Genomic DNA, 19,392 nt, shown 5'->3' on the forward strand with positions numbered 1-19,392 from the left:
GATGAAGGGAGGCACCTAGTTGTGGGTACAGTGGGTTTCTGGTGGGTTTTGGAGGGCTCACATTTACCACCACAAGTTTAACAGGTGGGGGGGGATGGGCCTGGGTCCGCCTGCCCTAAGTGCACTGCAGTACCCACTAAAACTGCTCCAGGGACCTGCATACTGCTGTCATGGAGCTGCGTATGAAATTTGAGGCTGGGGGAGAAGGGGGAGGTCATCCCCGATTCCCTCCTGTGGACATCTGGCCATTTAGGGCACATTTTTGTGGCTTGGTCATAAAAAAAATGGACCAAGTAAAGTCAGCCAAGTGTTCGTCAGGGACGCCCTTCTTTTTTCCATTATCGACCGAGGACGCCCATGTGTTAAGCACACCCCAGTCCCACTTTCGCTATGCTTCCGACACGCCTCCGTGAGCTTTGGTCGTCCCCGCGACGGAAAGCAGTTGAGGGCACCCAAAATCGGCTTTCAATTATGCCAATTTGAGCGACCCTGGGAGAAGGATGCCCATCTCCCGATTTGTGTCGAAAGATGGGCGCCCTTCTCTTTCGAAAATGAGCCCAAAGGTTATTCACCTCTTCAAAGGTATACAGTAGATTGGGGAGGCATGATGTTCCTTGACTAAATCCATGTTGGCTTTGTCTCGTTAATCCATGCTTATGTATATGCTCTGTGATTTTGGTCTTTATAATAGTCTCCACTGTAGCATGATATGAGTTTAATTGTCAGAGTTATTGATTTTGCTGGATCAGATAAAAATATACAGCTCCAAAGACTTCACTTCCCCCTTTCCCCCTGGAAAACTACTGACAACAAAAACTAGCTGGGTGGTTACCTAAGCCCATCAACACATCTACTACACCTAACAAAAGTCAGTGAAATTCCACCTATTACTCAGACTGAAAAGCCTATCTATCTGACAAAAGAAGCCCCTCAGACAGACTCTTGTAATCCTGTCAGATGCCTTATGGATGTATATCTACCAGCAGATGTCCAGATGATGTCATTAAACATATGACCAGTTACCATGCTCCATCTCAAAACTAGATGAAACCAGTTTTCAGCTATCCCTGAGTTTTCATTGGATCAAGCACACCCCACTTGACTTCAGCCTAGGGTCCAGCAAGAAAATATAAAAAGCCTGGAAAATGCCCAGCTCTCTCTATTGGGATCTGGTGCTCTTGGGATCTGCCTCCTGCATCTCTGCTGGAATTCAAACACACTGACAAGACTTTCTCCAAGCTCCAGGCAACAACAACTCTGCAACAAAGACTTCTATTCCAGCAAGGATCTCCATCACTCCAACCAGCTACCAGCAGACTCTATCAAAGTGAGTTACCATATCCAGCATAATTTATAATTCAGACTTGATATCTTGAAAAGCACATTTCCACTTGTGATAAGATTCTTAAAAACTGCCTCTCTCTTGTAACATTATTACATTATCTGTAAATAAACCTTTTTTAAGTTAAATATATGGTCTTTATGTTCTGAGCACACGTCCTTAAACCTTGCAGTGCAGGTTAATGTAGTTCAACAAATACATTTAATTCCCCCTTCTTTCATACATATTCTTGTTCTTATCTTATTACCTTATAGGTAATTGGTGGAGAATAGAAATATATTATTCTTACACCACCATTTTGTCCAGCACTGACGTCAGGCTCACCTGTCTATAATTTCCCGGATGAACTCTGGAACCCTTTTAAAAAATTGGTGTTACATTGGCCACCCTCCAATCTTCAAGTACCATGTTTTATTTTAAAAATTAGTTACATATTATTAATAGCTCTGCAAGTTCAGTTTTCAATTCTATCAGTACCCTGGAAAGTATACCATCCAGTCCAGATGATTTGTACTCTTTAATTTGTCAAATTGCCTCATTACATCTTTCGGGTTTACAGAGATTTGTTTCACTTTTTCTGACTTATCAGCATTGAATACCATTTCTGCCACTGGTATAATCTTCCTCTGTGAAGACTGAAGCAAAGAATTAATTTAATCTCTCTGCAATGACCTTATCTTCCCTGAGTGCCATAAGAGCATAAGAATAGCCATACTGGGTCAGACCAATGGTCCATCTATCCCAGTATCCTGCTTCCAACAGAGGCCAATCCAGGTCACAACTACCTGCCAGACACCCAATTAGTAGCACCATTCCATGCTACCAATCCCAGGGCAAGCAGTGGCTTCCCTCATGTCCATCTCAATAACTATGGACCTTTTCTCCAGGAAATTGTCCAAACCTTTTAAAAACCCAAATATGCTAACCGCAGTTACCACATACTCCGGCTACCAGAACTGAACATAGTAGTCAAGGTGAGGTCCCACGATGGAGCGATACAGAGGCATTATATTTTTGGTCTTATCTTGCATCCTTTTCCTAATAATTCCTAGCATCCTATTTGCTTTTTTGGCTGCTGCCACACACTGGGCAGAAGATTTCAGATTGTCTACAATGACACCTAGTTCTTTTTCTTGAGTGCTGATTCCTAAGGTAGACTTTAGCATCAGGTAACTATGATTCAGATTATTCTTCCCAATGTGTATCACTTTGCATTTGTCCAAGTTAAATTTCATCTGCCATTTGGATGCCCAGTCTTCCAGTTTCTTAAGGTCTTCCTGCAATTTTTCACAGTCTGCATGTGTTTTGACAACTTTGAATAGTTTTGTGTCATTTGCAAATTTAATCACCTCACTTGTCATTCCAATTTAGTTAACAGCACCAGTCCCAGTACAGATCCCTGTGGCACTCCACTATTCACCCTCCTCTATTGAGAAAAATGGGCATTTAACCCTACCCTCTGTTTTCTGCCCCTTTTACCCATCAGTCATCTAGTGGTCCAACTGATTCTTCTACCAGCTTCTTGCTTCTAATATATCTAAGAAAGACTTCTTTTCAAAGTCTCTCTTTGTCTTTCTTATCAGTGCCTTGCATTTGACTTGTCATGTCTTAGCTGTTTCCTGTTATTTTCCGATGGATCCTTCTTCCATTTTCTGAAGGATCTTTTAACTCTAATAGCTTCCTTCACCTCATTTGGCTTTTGGCTTTTCTACCTCCTTTTTTAATACATCTACAATAAATGAGTATTCATTCTTTTATTAGTATCAAAAATATTTAAAACATTAAAGTTTTTTCACAATAATACATTTTAACAAGTTCTCCTACTTTACCTATCTTTCACATCCACAATTCTAACACACCTTCTTACACAACCTTCCACATTCATACCACTCACCTTACCTCACACAGATTAATTGAAGAGCTACAGAAATGTCCCATACATACAATGCTTTTTTAGTGCCGGTACAGCCGGCACCTTTTTCCTCAGGGCCAGCTCACCTGGCCACCCTCAGCTCCCCGACTTTCCGTTCGTGCCGCCCTGCGTTGAAATCTTTTATTTTACCTGAAGTCACAGCAGTGAACCAGCAGCAGACAGGCTCGCCTCTAGTCTTCCCATCCCTTCACTCTCAGCATCCCACCTTCCTCTGATGTAATTTCCTTTCCACAAGGGTGAGACACTGAAAGGGACGGGAAAGCTGGAGGCGAGCCTGCCTGCTGTCTTCACTGCCGCTGCAACTTGAAGTAAAATAAAAGATTCCAACACAGGGCAGCAGGAACGGAAAGTCAAGGAGCTGAGGGCGGGCAGGTGGGGCTAGGGATGGAATGAACTTGGGGACAGGTGGAGGACGGGGCAAGTCACTAGACATGGATGGGAGGGGAGGATAGAGGGCAAAGGAGAATTGCTGGAAATGGAGGGTAGGGCAGAGGACAATCGCTGGACATGGATGGGAGGGAAGGATGGGGCAAAGGAGAATCGTTGGACATGGATAGGAGGTGAGGGCAGGGGAGAGCATGGATGGGAGGGAAGGATAAAATAAAAGATTCCAACACAGGGCAGCCGGAACGGAAAGTCAAGGAGCTGAGGGCGGGCAGGTGGGGCTGGGGATGGAATGAACTTGGGGACAGGTGGAGGGTAGGGCAAGTCACCGGACATGGATGGGAGGGAAGGATAGGGGCAAAGGAGAATCGCTGGACATGGATGGGAGGGGAGGGGAAAGAGGAGAGTTGCTGGATGGATGGAGGGGAGGGGAGGAGAAGTGCTGGACATGGATGGAGGAGAGGGAAGACAGGAAGGAGATGCACATGGATGGAGGGGACAGGGGAGAAATGCTGCAGGGAAGGAAAGACAGAGGAATGAGATGCACATAGATGGAGGAGAAGGGAGAAAGGAAAAATGCTGGACATGGATGGAGGAGAGGGAATACAGAGGAAGTAGATGAACATGGTGTTGGATTATTTGTAGTAAATAATTAGCAGATTTTAGTACACACAGCTTCAGCTTTAGAAATGTTAATTTCTTTCTTCATCTCTCTCTCATTCACCCCTGAATAATTCACTGCTGAGTCACTTTAAAGTTGAAGTAACAAAACATCTGTTTACTCACAGTTTGTAGTTAGATTATAATCAGACAGGCTTATATATACATATTACTATACATTTGTATTATCAGCTCCTTCCATGTGCTTAGATGGTAATGGATGCTCACACCACCATAGATCCTCTCAGGTTAGGAGAGATCATGAGCTCCATGTGCTCCATGTGCTGCATCTGCTGCATCTGCTGTGTCTAACCCCCACAGGAAGTTGCATAGCTATGTGACCTCTCTAAGTAATTCACATCAGAGGTCACAGAGTAATCACAGAGAAATAATAGGTGACAGGCAATGCATGTAAAATACAATTACATTCCAACAAACCCCTTCTCATGCATAACTGTCATGCAATTATTTATTCATACAAAGTCCAAGCTTTATACGCAGATTCACAAAATGTTCTCTGGGTAACGGTTTGGTCATGATGTCAGTTGTCATCTCACTGGTGTGACAATAGTGTAGACTGATGACCCCTTCTTTTGCCAACTCTCGCACGTTGTGGTATTTCGTTGCGATGTGCTTGGTGCGTGACTGAACCTTGTCATTCTGTGACAGTCGGATGCAGCTCTGATTATCTTCCATTATCTGGATTGGTCTCTTTTCAGCTATTCCAAAATCCAGCAAAAGTTTTTCAATCCACATCAGTTCTTTGCACGCTTCCGATACAGCCACGTATTCAGCTTCTGTAGAAGACAAACTCACAATACTTTGTTTATGACTGGCCCATGAAATTTGTACATTTCCATACATAAACACATATCCTCTTGTGGATTTATAATTAGAATGATCCCCTGCCCAATCTGAATCACAGTAACATATTAGTTTTGGATTACTATTGGCTGAAATCTTTAATTTACAATCAATGGTACCCTTTAAATACCTTACCATCCTTTTAACTGCAGTCCAATCTGATTTGGTAGGTGAGCTGACCCTTCTGCTCAAAATTCCTACTGCATTTGCTATATCAGCCCTGTATGTGGTAGCTAGATATAAAAGCTTACCTATGGCTGATCTATATTGGATGTTATCTGGTAAAGGTTCTCTTACTGTTTCATCCTTCAGAAAATCAGTGATCATGGGAGTGCTTACAACTTGGGCATCTTGCATACCTAAACTTTCAATAAGCTCATTTATTTTCTGCTTCTGGCTTAGAAGATAAGAACCATCATTTTGTTTCTCAATTTCTATACCAAGATAGTATGACACATTACCAAGTTCTTTTATCTCAACATTCTGGTTTAAACACTTTACAATGTCCTTGTACTCTTGCTCACTTTTGCTTGCAATGAGCAGATCATCAACAAAAGCTAAAATGTATGCATATTGTCCATTTGTGCACCTAGTGTACAAGCATTTATCTGCTTCACCTTGCTTAAATCCTAAATTTGTCAATATTTCATGCAATTTATCATTCCAACATTTTGCACTTTGCTTTAATCCATAAAGACCTTTGTTTAATTTACACACTAGCTGTCTTTGTTTTGTATTTATGAAACCTGTTGGCTGTTCCATGTACAAGTCTTCAGTTATATCTCCGTGAAGAAATGCTGTTTTCACATCAATGTGTTTGACTTGCATGCCTTTTGAGACTGCAATGCTCAGAAGTGTTCTGATTGTCGTGTGTTTCACTACAGGTGCAAACACTTCATCAAAATCTTCTCCATATTTTTGAAGATTTCCCTTTGCCACTAATCTGGCTTTATACCTTTCCACTTTTCCTTGTGCATTCCTTTTTAACTTGAATACCCATTTGCATCCTATAGCTTTCTTGCCAGGAGGTAATTTTGTAAGAATCCAAGTATTATTTTTATCCAATGCATCAATTTCTTCTTGTGCAGCTTTATGCCATTCAGCAGCTTCTTCTGCTGGCATTTTTTCAATCTCATCCCATGTTAAGGGCTCTTGAGCTTCTGCTGACTTTGTTAGGTAAGACAGTCTTGGGGGTGGAACACCTTTGTTTTCCCTGGATGAGCGTCTGACAACAGGTTGGTCTGACCTTTCCGCATCCTCTAAATCTGAGAGTTCTTCTCCAATTGATTCCCCTTCTCCAACTGTACTGTCTTCTTCAATGATCCTTTCTGTGTCTGTTTCCTCTGCCTGTTCCTCGTTAGATACAGGTGAGTTGCTTTCAGACATCTGCCTTGGTATGGCATTTATATACACTGGCATGTCTATTATGGTTCTAGTTTCATATTCTGGATGATAAGGCTCATCTGGGATAATCCAGCCTTTATCAACCCTTTTGTTTTCATCAAAATATGTAACATGTCTTATGCCAACAATGCCAGTTTTCAGATTCAAAATTCTATATCCTTTGTGTCCTGGAGCATAGCCAACTAAAATGCCCCTTTCTGTTGTGGAATCCAGCTTATGCCTTCTTTGCTTTGGTACATGAGCATATGCTGTACTTCCAAATGTTCTTATGTGTGACAGGTTTGGCTTCCTACCATGCCATGTCTCATGTGGTGTGCGCTCCGCGCCTTTAGTTGGCATTCTGTTTTGTAGGTACACTGCTGTGAGAATGGCTTCCCCCCATAGTCTTTTAGGGAGATTGCTATCTGACAGCATACATCTGGTCATTTCCACAAGTGACCTAAATTTTCTCTCTGCAACAGAATTTTGCTCTGGTGTGTAAGCTACTGTTGTGATATGTTGAATGCCTTCTTGTTCTAGAAATGTGCGCATGCTTTGTGAAGTGAACTCACCACCATTGTCGGTCTGAAGAACCTTTGGTTTTCTTTCAAATTTATTGCTCACCATGGCTACGTATTTCTTCAGCATGTCTGTGACTTGACTTTTTTCTTTCAGCAAATAGGCCACACAATATCTAGAGAAATCATCCAAGAATATTAGCACAAATCTGTTATTTCCCAATGATGGGATATTAAACGGTCCACATAAGTCACTGTGTATTAAGTCCAGCACTTTATTACTCCTATTTCCTGTGTATGCAGGAAATGAGGGTCTCACACCTTTTTGAGTAACACAGTCTATGCATTTCTCCATTTTACCAGCATCTGCACTTATCTGAATGCCGGTGGCCAGTTGCTTACTGTAAAGATCCTGGATCACCTTAGAATCACGATGTCCCAGGCGGCGGTGCCAGATTTCCAGACTACATTTACCATCATTCTTCCTTACTTGCGCCATATGTGAGGCTTCACCTGAAATGCTCAGTTTATAAACATCTTTATGCATAAAAGCTTCAGCATACACTTCATCATTTTTAGAGATTGTGCACTTACTGTTTTCAAAATGAATCGCAAATCCCTTCTTATCTAATGTAGATACACTAAGCATATTGCAAACTGCTTGGGGAATATACAAGACATCACTTACAGGAATTTCTTTAACTTCATTAGACACTTTGCATTTTAAGAATCCAATACCTTTTGCTTGGATCTTAGCAGTCCCTGCGTTTGCAGTTTTAAGAATACCTTCCTCTGGACACATTTCCTGAAAGAAATCCTTACAATTGGTTAAATGGCATGTGCTCCCCGAATCCAAAATCCAAGTACTTTCATTTGAATTATTATTTACCATAGTCAAAGATTTTTCTGCCATTAGAAAGCCCTTGTGTTTATCTTTGTCCTTCATACATTTCCTGGTTTGAAAATTCTTTAGTTCCATTGGCTTAGGTGAGCTAGAGGGAGTGTTTTGTGTTTCCTTACACCATTTAGATACATGTCCCTCCTTTCCACATGAGTAGCAAATCAGCTTGCCCTTGGGTGGAGTTTTCCCATAGCTCCGCCTTCCTCTGTTCTTTGCCAAGAAATTTGTTTCATTTCTCTCTGACTGACTTTGAGAACACATCTCCTCAGAATCATTTATTATGCATTCCTGCCTTAGTTTTGATGTTGCCTGTTCAAAAGATTGCCCTTCAATGGCCTCATTTACAGACCTAAAAACATCAAACTTCTTTGATAGTGAGGTAAAAAGAAATGCTCTTTTCAATGCATCACACATGGGAATTCCAGAAAGTTCTAACTTTTGAAATGAAGACATAAGATACATAATGTGATCATTACATTTACTTTTATCCCTTAATTTGGTTTCATTCAACTCTGCCAACCAAATTGGTTGCTGCTTTGCATATGTAGTTGCATACATAGTTCTCAGTTTATATAAAATGTCCTTTGGTGTATCTTTTCCCTCCACTAATATGGCTTGTTTCTCTGAGAGAGCTTCCAAAAGCATGCACTTCACATAATAGTTTGCATTGTCCCATTCAGCCATATTTTCAGCTGTTCTGTCTTGGTCTAAGCATATATTTAATCCTTTTGCTCGAAGGAGACATATGAATCTTAGTTCCCACTGCCGATAATTAAACTCAGTTAATTTAGGCACCTTGAGAGAATAGAACAATGGTGAATTTCTTCCCTCAGCCATTTTCTTAGCCTTCTGTCTGCTGTGTGGGGGGAGAGAGAGACAGACTGAATCTTTCCTTTAAAACTTAAGAGAAAAATGTGGCCTTTTTTTCTGCCTGGTAATATTTCTCTTCTTTTTCAATTCCTGAGCCCTGGGCCCATAACCCTTTTGTTGGATTATTTGTAGTAAATAATTAGCAGATTTTAGTACACACAGCTTCAGCTTTAGAAATGTTAATTTCTTTCTTCATCTCTCTCTCATTCACCCCTGAATAATTCACTGCTGAGTCACTTTAAAGTTGAAGTAACAAAACATCTGTTTACTCACAGTTTGTAGTTAGATTATAATCAGACAGGCTTATATATACATATTACTATACATTTGTATTATCAGCTCCTTCCATGTGCTTAGATGGTAATGGATGCTCACACCACCATAGATCCTCTCAGGTTAGGAGAGATCATGAGCTCCATGTGCTCCATGTGCTGCATCTGCTGCATCTGCTGTGTCTAACCCCCACAGGAAGTTGCATAGCTATGTGACCTCTCTAAGTAATTCACATCAGAGGTCACAGAGTAATCACAGAGAAATAATAGGTGACAGGCAATGCATGTAAAATACAATTACATTCCAACACATGGATGGAGTGGAGGGAGGAGAGGAGCAATGCTGGACATGAATGGAGGAGAGGGAAGACAGAGGAAGTAGATGAACATGGATGGAGTGGAGGGAGGAGAGGAGCAATGCTGGACATGAATGGAGGGGAGGGAAGACAGAGGAAGTAGATGAACATGGATGGAGTGGAGGGAGGAGAGGAGCAATGCTGGACATGAATGGAGGGGAGTGAAGACAGGGGAGGAGATGCACTTGGATTTAGGGGAGAGAGGAGAAATTCTGAACATGAATAGAGGAGAGGGAAGACAGAGGAAGGAGATGCACATGAATGGAGGGAAGGGAAAAGTTAAAATGCTGGACATGGATGGAAAGGAGGAAAGAGACAAAGTGAGATGAACATGGATGGAGGGGAGGGGGAGAGGAGAAATGCTGGACACAGATGGAGAAGAGGGGAGAGAGTTGAAATGCTGGACATGGATGGAGGGGAGGGAAGAGAGAGGAAGTGAAATGAACATGGATGGAAGGGAGGAGGAGAAATGCTGGACATAGATGGAGAGGGAGAGGAAAAATGCTGAACATGGATGGATGAGAGGGAAGAGAGAGGAAGGAGATGCATACTGATGGAGGTGAGGGAAAGGGAAAAGAGGACTCGGTATATTGGAGCTGTAACAGCTTACAGAAATTATTTATAATGAAAAAAAATTAAGTTATTTTTTTCTCCTATACTAGTATAGTATTTTCAATGATAGCTGTTTATATGCGCCACGGTTGGTATAAGAGGTGTGGCTACTGTGGGTGTGGCTAACATACAGGCGGAGCGATAGATGGTGACCCCCGCCCATAAGTACCAGTACTTCTTTTCCTACAAAAAAAAGCACTGCATACATATAATAATGCTTATTGCTGAATAACAATGTCTCTAAGTCTGTTTACTCCTCATTATTTTTCCACTCTGTGGCTCCTTCCTGTTGTTGGAAAATGTTCTTCAATCTAAAGTCTCTCTTGCTAAAATGTCAATGTGCTTACACCGGCAGGCTGAATGCTGATCCTAAAGCCACTTCTCTTCTAACAACGTTGTAGTATGAAAGTTTTAATTCTCCACTGCAATTAACTTATGATGCAACTTCCTCCGCACTCTTCAATGGTACTTCAATGATATTTATTTATTCCCTCATTCAAACCTGTGGGTATTTTCTTTATCTCCATTGCTTGTGAACATTCTGTTGCACTCCCGTGACTTTTAAACGAGTCTTTATAAGAAGAGTTATTAAAATTTGGTATAGAGTAATCAATAAGAAATAAAACAAGATAAAACATGGAAAAGAAAATAAGATGATACCTTTTTTATTGGACATAACTTAATACATTTCTTGATTAGCTTTCGAAGGTTGATCTTCTTCCTCAGATCGGAAATAAGCAAGTGTTGGTAGATGACAGTATATATAAGTGAAACATCAAAGCATTTCAATAACAGTCTAACAGGATGGGGGTGGATAGGTGAGAGGAGGGTGACAAACAGAGCAATACAACTTTATGGTTTATAATGGGCTAGAAAACCCAGATCTTTGTTAAGTCCTGTCTGGTGGCTGTCAAAATATTTAATCATTCTGACTTTAAATGTCTTACGTTCCTGTATTGTTTTAAAGTTATCTTTCAGGATTCTTACTATGAAATCACTGGTACAATGTTCTGGATTTGTAAAGTGCTGCCCAACAGGCGTGGAAATCCCGGCTGGCACTGGCATTTTTCATGTGACGTCTATGTAAATTAAATCTTGTCTTTAGCATCTGGCTTGTTTCTCCAATATAGCATCCTTCGTCACATTTTTTACACCAAATGATGTATACCACATTGGAAGATGAGAATGTAAAGGATTCCTTTATGTTGAATATTTTTCCTTTGTGAATGACCATGGGGTCCTGTGAAATATTTTGGCATAGCTTGCAGCTGGATACATTGCAAGGATGTGTGCCATTCTCTTCTTTTTGAGTCTGTGTTGGGAGCTTACTTCCGATTAGCTTGTGTTTTAAGTTGGGTGGCTGTTGGAAAGCCAGCACTGGTGGGGATGGGAATATCTCTTTCAGTAATTCATCCTCCTGGAGTAGAGGCTAAAGATCTTTATGATTTTTCTTAATTTTTCCAGCTCTGGGTTGTATGTCACTATAAGTGGGATTCTGTCTGTGGCTTTTTGTTTTCTTTGTACTGTAGCAGATTTTCCCTGGGTGTTTTGAGGGAGGAAATTATTTGGGGGTTGTAGCCTTTCTGTTCAAAGGATGCAGTCAGGATTTCAAGGTGTCTGTCTCTGTCTCTTGGGTCAGAGCAGATACGGTGGTATCTTGTGGCTTGACTGTAAATAATGGATCTTTTTGTATGTGAAGGGTGGAAACTGGAGTTGTGGAGGTAGCTGCATCCAGGGGCATAGCCAGACTTGCGTGGGAGGGGGGTCCACAGCTCGAGGGGAGGGGGCACATTTTAGCCCCCCCCCGCCGTCTCTGCCGACCCCCCTCCCGCCACTGCCTACCTTCCGTTTTGCTGGCGGGGGGCCCCACTCCCCGCCAGCCGACGTCCTCTCCCGTAGAACGCAGCGGCACTGGCAGAGAAAAGTCTTCTTCCTTGCATGCTGACATCCTGCATGTTGTACGTGCAGGACGTCAGCATGCAAGGAAGAAGACTTTTCTCTGCCAGTGCCAGTGCGTTCTATGGGAGAGGACGTCGGCTGGCGGGGAGTGGGGCCCCCCGCCAGCAAAACGGAAGGTAGGCGGCGGCGGGTTCGCCGGGAGGGGGGTCCCCACTGAAATCTACGGGGGCCCAGGCCCCCTCAGGCCCCACGTAGCTACGCCACTGGCTGCATCTGCCTGTGGGTTTCTTGTATATAGATGTTTGTACATAGCCATCGCTGATTGAGACCGTGGTGTCCAAAAAATTGACTTTTTCTGGGGAGTAGTCAATTTTGAATCTGATTGTAGGATGGTATGTATTGAAGGAATTGTAGAATTGTTTCAGGTAACTAGAGTGAAAATTTAGGAATCTCATTGTAGTAGGTTGGTTTCTTTTTTAATACATGGAATATAGCTGGTCTGGACTTTCAGAACGGTACTGGGGAGCTGCATGGTGTTACAGTGAAATTACTTTTGGAGCTTTACCCAGTTGAAGATTGAAGTTAATATTTATGAGTTACAGCAATCACCTGGGTGGATAAGCTAAGTGGAATTTTTCCTGTGCACTAGTAGCATTTTTGTATTTTTAGTATGATATTAGTTTATAAGGTATTAACCCTATACATTAGTTTGAATATCTTCCTCTGTTTTATTTTGGCTGCAGTGGTTTTTTTCTCCAATTCGGAGTTGTTTTCCACTGTGGTTTGTTTCAGAGGATTAAGAGAAACCGGTGATAACAGCCATTTAAAGGGGAAGACTATCAATGTAGGAGCCCCTGGCTATTGAGGTTTCCTTTTTTTTTTTAATATTCTAATTATAGATAATCTCTGGGGTTACTGTTATGATTTAGGGCAAATTGTGTGGTATTATACTTTTGAATAGCATCCATGCCTGAAGTAAATTTTTGACCTTTGCAGCTGCTCTTCTAAGTTTTTTTTTTTTGTACTTACTCTAGAGATCATATCAAATCTGCTAACGTTGTGATCACTACTATCACCGCAGCATACATTTTTCACTGGTAAGTAGTCTGAAAAATAAGTACTCTGGTTAACTCACAACATTTACACAATATGAAAATAGTTTTCAAACTAGCGAAAGACAGGAACTTGTGTTTGGCATCGTATTCACACTTTCTGTACTATTATAAAAAAAATCAAAATGGGGCCTGGATGTGCAGTTACATGTGTCTGTCAATCTGTGCATGCATAACCTTGCCCAAATTGAGTGGAGACATTCCTGGGGATCTGGGCTGAGGAAGGATTTGCATTTAAAGCGGCTAATTCTAAACCTGTTACGTACCTTTTATCAGATGGATTTACAATATTGGTGTGATGATGCAGCTATACATTCTGCTCAACAATTAACTAAGATCAGGGATGGCATAACCATTAGGCAGACTAGACTAGAGCGGCAGCTTCTGAGAGGCAGCAAAGAGAGCAGAAGTCAAACAAAATAAAGTCCTAAAAAACGCACAAACTCATTGCATAGTTTTAACTTTTATGAGTTTTTACAGGATTATTTTAGGACTGGTGGTATTGGGATAACCATAATTGTCAAATATAATTACCAAAATCTCAGGAGGAGGGAGAAGCCTACTGACCTAAAAGTTAATTGAGGGTGTGCAAGGCTGAAAGTTAATCTAGGATGCCTAATATGCTTGAACCAATCCTAACGAAGATCAACATTTCTTTGCAAAAAAAGAAAAAAAAAAAAAGCACACACACTCAACTGTTGTTTATCCTTCTTAATTAAAACAGGTGAAAAAAAGGAAAGTAATGAACTTTCACTATGTAGTATTTGTTCTATGTAACTTATGAAAGCTGCTGTGGTCTTAATTTAGCCAGGTTTACTGGAATCCCTGCAGGGGAAGAACATTTACTGACAATACGGAGGTGAAATGAGTAATCACGTATGTAAATAGTACACGAGTATACTCTGGTGAATGTTCAAAAGTATGTGAACACTTGGGCTTTGAAAATTATCCTCGGGGATTTATGAGGTTAAGTTTACACTTGCTTTTTACCACACACAGATTTTCTGAGTAAGTTTACATGTAAAGTAATTGGGGAGGTAGTCTATAACTGAAGAGGTGAGATCTAAAAGCTGTTAAGTATGAAAAACTGATTTCGGGATAAAATGCAAGTTACTATTTTCAAGAATTCTATCCAACATAATTTTTTCACTAAATATCATATATCTTATGAATAAATGCCTTTCAGTGCAAAGTTCACACATCCTAAAGGCAGTCTGTTTTCAATATGAACTCATTTTTGGGGAAAAAATGTACTTAATGTTTTAGAACTCACCTCTTCAAATGCAAATCCTTCCTCAACCGAGAGCCCCAGGAATGCCTCCACTCACTTTGGGTGAGGTTATGCATGTACAGGTTGACACATGTAACTGCACATACTGTTTAAGTACAGGCCACATTTCGAATTTTTGTCAAAGCACAGAAAGTTTGAATACAATGTCAAATACTCACAAGTTCCCATATTTCACCAATTTGAAAACTATTTTTATACCGGCCGATATTCTGCGTTATTTAACTGGCCAGGACTTTGTAAGGCAGGCGCCCTGGGTAAGCGAATTATATTAGGGGTATGGATAGGTGAAGCAGATTTCTCTTTCTGGGCCTGGAGAAACCACATGCATGCATTGATGTTACTGGAGCAGGCACAAGTCAAATGTTCTCCTAAACAGAAAAAAATGGTTTCTGGCAGTATGGGATTTATATATTCAGTCTCTTCCACACAGGGCTAGAAGTTTGATTTTAAATACGCTTTAAGAGAGGGCAGGGAGGTGAGAGGCGGGAGATAAAGGGGAGAGGGAGAGAGAACCTTTGTTCTATGTTCAACTCTTTTTCCTCCCTTTGATTTCATGGGGTAATTTTTTGTGGAAGCTCTTTTCCACACTCTTTTTGGAGAGGAGTTCCCATACCGCACATGTTTGGATGAGGATTTTTTTTGTTTGTTTTGTTTCTGAGGTCTCTAAGGCACTACTGGAAGGGATAAGAGTACACCCTTTCAGTTTGTGCATCAATAACACACAATTAACATCTATTATATATATTTTTTCTTATTACCGTACCTTCTTGATGAGTTAGGGAAGGGTTGGACAACGGGTAGGGAGATATGGATTGTCTAATGTTTGATGACAGATACCATACTGTTGCTCACATGTGCTCATCTTTTACTTGATTTTCTATGTTCCTTGTTGATGGTTCTATCTATTCTGTTTGTCATCAATAAAATTATTATATGCTAACTGGCCAGGAATGGCTCCTAGCTGGTTATATATCAATCACTTAACTGCGAATACTCAGCGGGGAGATAGATGCTTATCGCTCAACATTCACAGTCAGTGCATAGCTGCTAACTGGCTATCTGCAAATATTCAGCACTTCGTTGGCCAAGTTAAGTGGCTAAACTGGGCTGCCATAATAGTAGGCCTATATTTGGCCATTATAAACTTAACCAGACTGTGCTGAATATTAACTTAGATGATTGAGTTTATAGTGGCCATAAAAAAAACCTGGATATTCCATGCTGGTTGCCGACCATGGGACTTTGCCAGCTTGACTCCCACGGGCTGAATATCGCCCCACATTGTGTAACTGTTGTGAGTTAACCACAGTACTTATTTTTCAGCGTGCTTCCCATTGAAAAATGTATGCTGGAGTGAACTGTTTTAAATGTTTGAACTGAAGCCCCAGATGACGCGTTAAGTGAAACGGAGGGCCACTGTCAAGCTAAGTGCTGTATTTTGAACTAGCAAGTTTTTAAATTCAGAGTTTAGCACTAGTGGGATCACAGTTTTTCTTTAGTACCACAAAGCACTTAAAATATTAAAAGCGGTTCTGAAAAGCATTAGAAGTAAAATTTGGAGAGTTTTTGATCAGTGACAGATACTGGAGCCTACAATGGACACCAATTTGATGTTTTGTGATCCAGGCATCTGCGGTCTTTTTCCTCCAATTTTTAAAAGTACTTATTTGTTTACATATATTTGTTGCCCTATCTTTGGGTTGTGTCTGATGAACAGTTATTATAGGGGTTGAAGACTCTCCCTATAGCTATTGTTTTGTAAACATTTTATATGCCCTTACAGCAGATAGCCAAGACCCGTCGCTTCTTCCTCTATAACATTAGCAAAATTCGCCCCTTCCTCTCTGAGCACAACACCCGAACCCTCATCCACTCTCTCATTACCTCTCGCCTTGACTACTGCAACCTACTCCTCACCGGCCTCCCACTTAGCCATCTATCCCCCCTTCAGTCCGTTCAGAACTCTGCTGCACGTCTTATCTTCCGCCTTGACCGATATACTCATATCACCCCTCTCCTCAAGTCACTTCACTGGCTTCCGATCAGATACCGCATACAGTTCAAGCTTCTCCTACTAACCTACAAATGCACTCGATCTGCAGCCCCTCCTTACCTCTCTACCCTCATCTCCCCTACGTCCCTACCCGTAACCTCCTCTCTCAAGACAAATCCCTCCTTTCAGTACCCTTCTCCACCACCGCCAACTCCAGGCTCCGCCCTTTCTGCCTCACCTCACCCCATGCTTGGAACAAACTCCCTGAGCCCATACGCCAGGCCCCCTCCCTGCCCATCTTCAAATCATTGCTCAAAGCCCACCTCTTCAATGTCGCCTTCGGCACCTAACCACTACACCTCTACTCAGGAAATCTAGACTACCCCAACTTGACATTTCGTCCTTTAGATTGTAAGCTCCTTTGAGCAGGGACTGTCCTTCTTTGTTAATTTGTACAGCGCTGCGTAACCCTAGTAGCGCTCTAGAAATGTTAAGTAGTAGTAGCTTAGTAGTATTGCCACAGGTAACTCAGAGCACCACACTTCTTATCCAAGGGTCCCTTTTTGGGGAGTGGAAGAGCAGCCCTAATGGTTAAACTAACAGGGTTCAAATTCTAGCACCAGTCCTTGTGACCTTGAGCAAATCACCTGACCTCCGTTGCCTCAGGTACAAATATGAAGGGTGATTCTTTAACAGGTGCCCACATTTATACACCACTTGAGCACGTAAATATGGACACTTTTTGCGGGTTAAAATTTACACTTGTGTATAAGTGGCAGCAAAGGAAATAAGCTCTATTCTGTAAGGTGCACTTAACTGGTTTAGGAGCACTTTTATAAAGGCACATAAGGCCTACACTGTGTCCAGCATGCACCAATTCTGAATTTGGCATGTGCCAAAAACACGCAGTAGAAAATATTTTCTATTTTCTACCGTGTGGCGCTTACCCAGCGGTAAACAGCAGTGGGCGCGTACTGCATGCCTACCGCCTGGGTAGCACATGAGACCTTACCATAAGTCAATGGGTGGCGGTAAGGTCTCAGGCCAGAAATGGACGCGTGCTGGGGTTTTTTTTGCCTCATGTCCATTTTCTGGCCCCTTAAAAAAAAGGCCCTTTTTCCAGGATGTGGTAAAAACTGGCCTGGTGTACGCCCAAAAGATGCACTCTCATTGCCGCAGGCCACTTTTTGCCGCAGCTTAGTAAAAGGGCCCCATAGCATGTAAATGCAAGGGGGCATGGGTGGTACTGCCGCCGACGCATGAAGCTTAAAGAACGCTGTGCCCTTGATGCATTTATGCAACTGCAGTTACATCAGGTGTAACAGTGGGTGTGAAACTGTAAGGCAGACTTGTAGGATTACGCTACCTAGGTTGTGACTCCAAAAGTAGGTTTTGTGAACCCATTTGGAGTCCTGATCCACAGTTTGGGAACTCTGTTACAGAATAGGTTCTGACAGCATTGCATTGGAGCACTTAAAGTGGCACAGAATTGCCCCCACAGACTGCAGGCTCCTGCAGTACAGGGAAATACCTACACAGTACCTGAATTTAACTCACCTTGAACTACAAAATAATAAAAATAAAAAGGAGCAAACTAAACCCAAAACCTCTTCTTCTTCTTAAATATAACTTGACTTCAACAAGTAGTCAAGCAGCACAAACTAAATCCAAATTCTTCCCCCTACTTCTCCCATGAAATGGCACACAGCTTTACATACATACAGAAAAAGGTTTTAAAACTGTCCTGTAAAATCTGTGCTTCTCAACTCTCTCCTAGAGCATGCCTAGATGGTCAAGTTTTCAGGCCTGCCATAATGAATATGAATAAAGTAATATTGGGCAAAATGGGGCTCGTTTTCAAAGCACTTAGACTTACAAAGTTCCACAGTAACTTATGGAACTTTGTAAGTCTAAGTGCTTTGAAAATATGCCTCAATGTATCTCAACCATATTCATTACAGTGTTCCTGAAAACCTGACTGGCTAGGCTTGCCTTCAGGAGAGAACTGAAAAACGCTCTTCTAAATGTGCTTGCTACGCAGGATTATTGTTAAAAGAAAAACTTGTAAAAAAAATTTTTTTGATAATTAAAACAATATCAGAAAAGACCTGAAGCATTCTGAACAGCTGAATTTATGAAACAAGATTATAAAACTTTGCCTGCCCACTCAATCTAGCTTTTAACATTGATTAAACATAGCATGTTTACAGTGTACAGAGCATAGTACAAGGAAAATCATGTTTATAAGTCCCTGTTCCAAAAACAGCTTACACAAGGCAGTTCTTGCCTCCCTCCTGGACTGCTAGGAGTACCCTGCCCTTATTCAGTGTAAAAGATAATATACCTTCCTAACGAGTGGGTATGTTGTTGGTGCAAATCAACCACAACCCTCTAATGTTCTGAGCAGGATGACGAAGACTGCATTTCCTGTGATTTCCATGCTCATATTTTATTAATTCTGCTGCCATAATATTCAGGGCAAAATCTGCACAAAAGGGACTCACTTTGCAGCAGAATGGGAAAATCTGGATGGAGTTTTAGAGCAACAGACGTGCCCAGTCCTCCAAACTGTTCCATTTTTTGTAAAAATGCCATACTCACACAATTGAACATGAAAAATGTGAGTTGGTGGACAGAGAGCTCTGCACTTTGATGCAGAAATTATCTGTTAAGAACCACTCTGAAGCTATCTGGATTATAGTTTTGACTAATATTAAATAAATGTGCCAGCTGCTGTTAGAATACATTAATTTATGTCCTTTTATGAAAGTTTGTATAATGGCTTTTTATTTACTTACAAAATATTGGTTGCAGATGTAATGCTTCTAAGGTATTTATAAAATGTCAAAACATGCATAGGCAGTCGGTGGCCTAACTGTTTGGGGAGGCTAAAGGGGGTGGGGTTAGGGGTGGGGCCAGGGGTGGAGCTTAAATCCATAATTGTCTGATAACCAGTGCTTTTTTTGTAGAAAAAAAGGTGCCGGTACTCATTATGGGCGGGG

The 19,392-nt window shown here is 41.4% G+C and overlaps 1 protein-coding gene across 2 annotated transcripts in view; it reads right to left on the reverse strand.

Moving 5' to 3' along the window:
* The window catches only part of MGAT4B (alpha-1,3-mannosyl-glycoprotein 4-beta-N-acetylglucosaminyltransferase B), a 421,878-nt gene that overhangs the window by 280,608 nt on the left and 121,878 nt on the right, over positions 1 to 19,392 (reverse strand). The window lies entirely within an intron of this gene.

Source organism: Microcaecilia unicolor, chromosome 8 (assembly GCF_901765095.1).
Source record: "Microcaecilia unicolor chromosome 8, aMicUni1.1, whole genome shotgun sequence".
Lineage (NCBI taxonomy): Eukaryota > Metazoa > Chordata > Amphibia > Gymnophiona > Siphonopidae > Microcaecilia > Microcaecilia unicolor.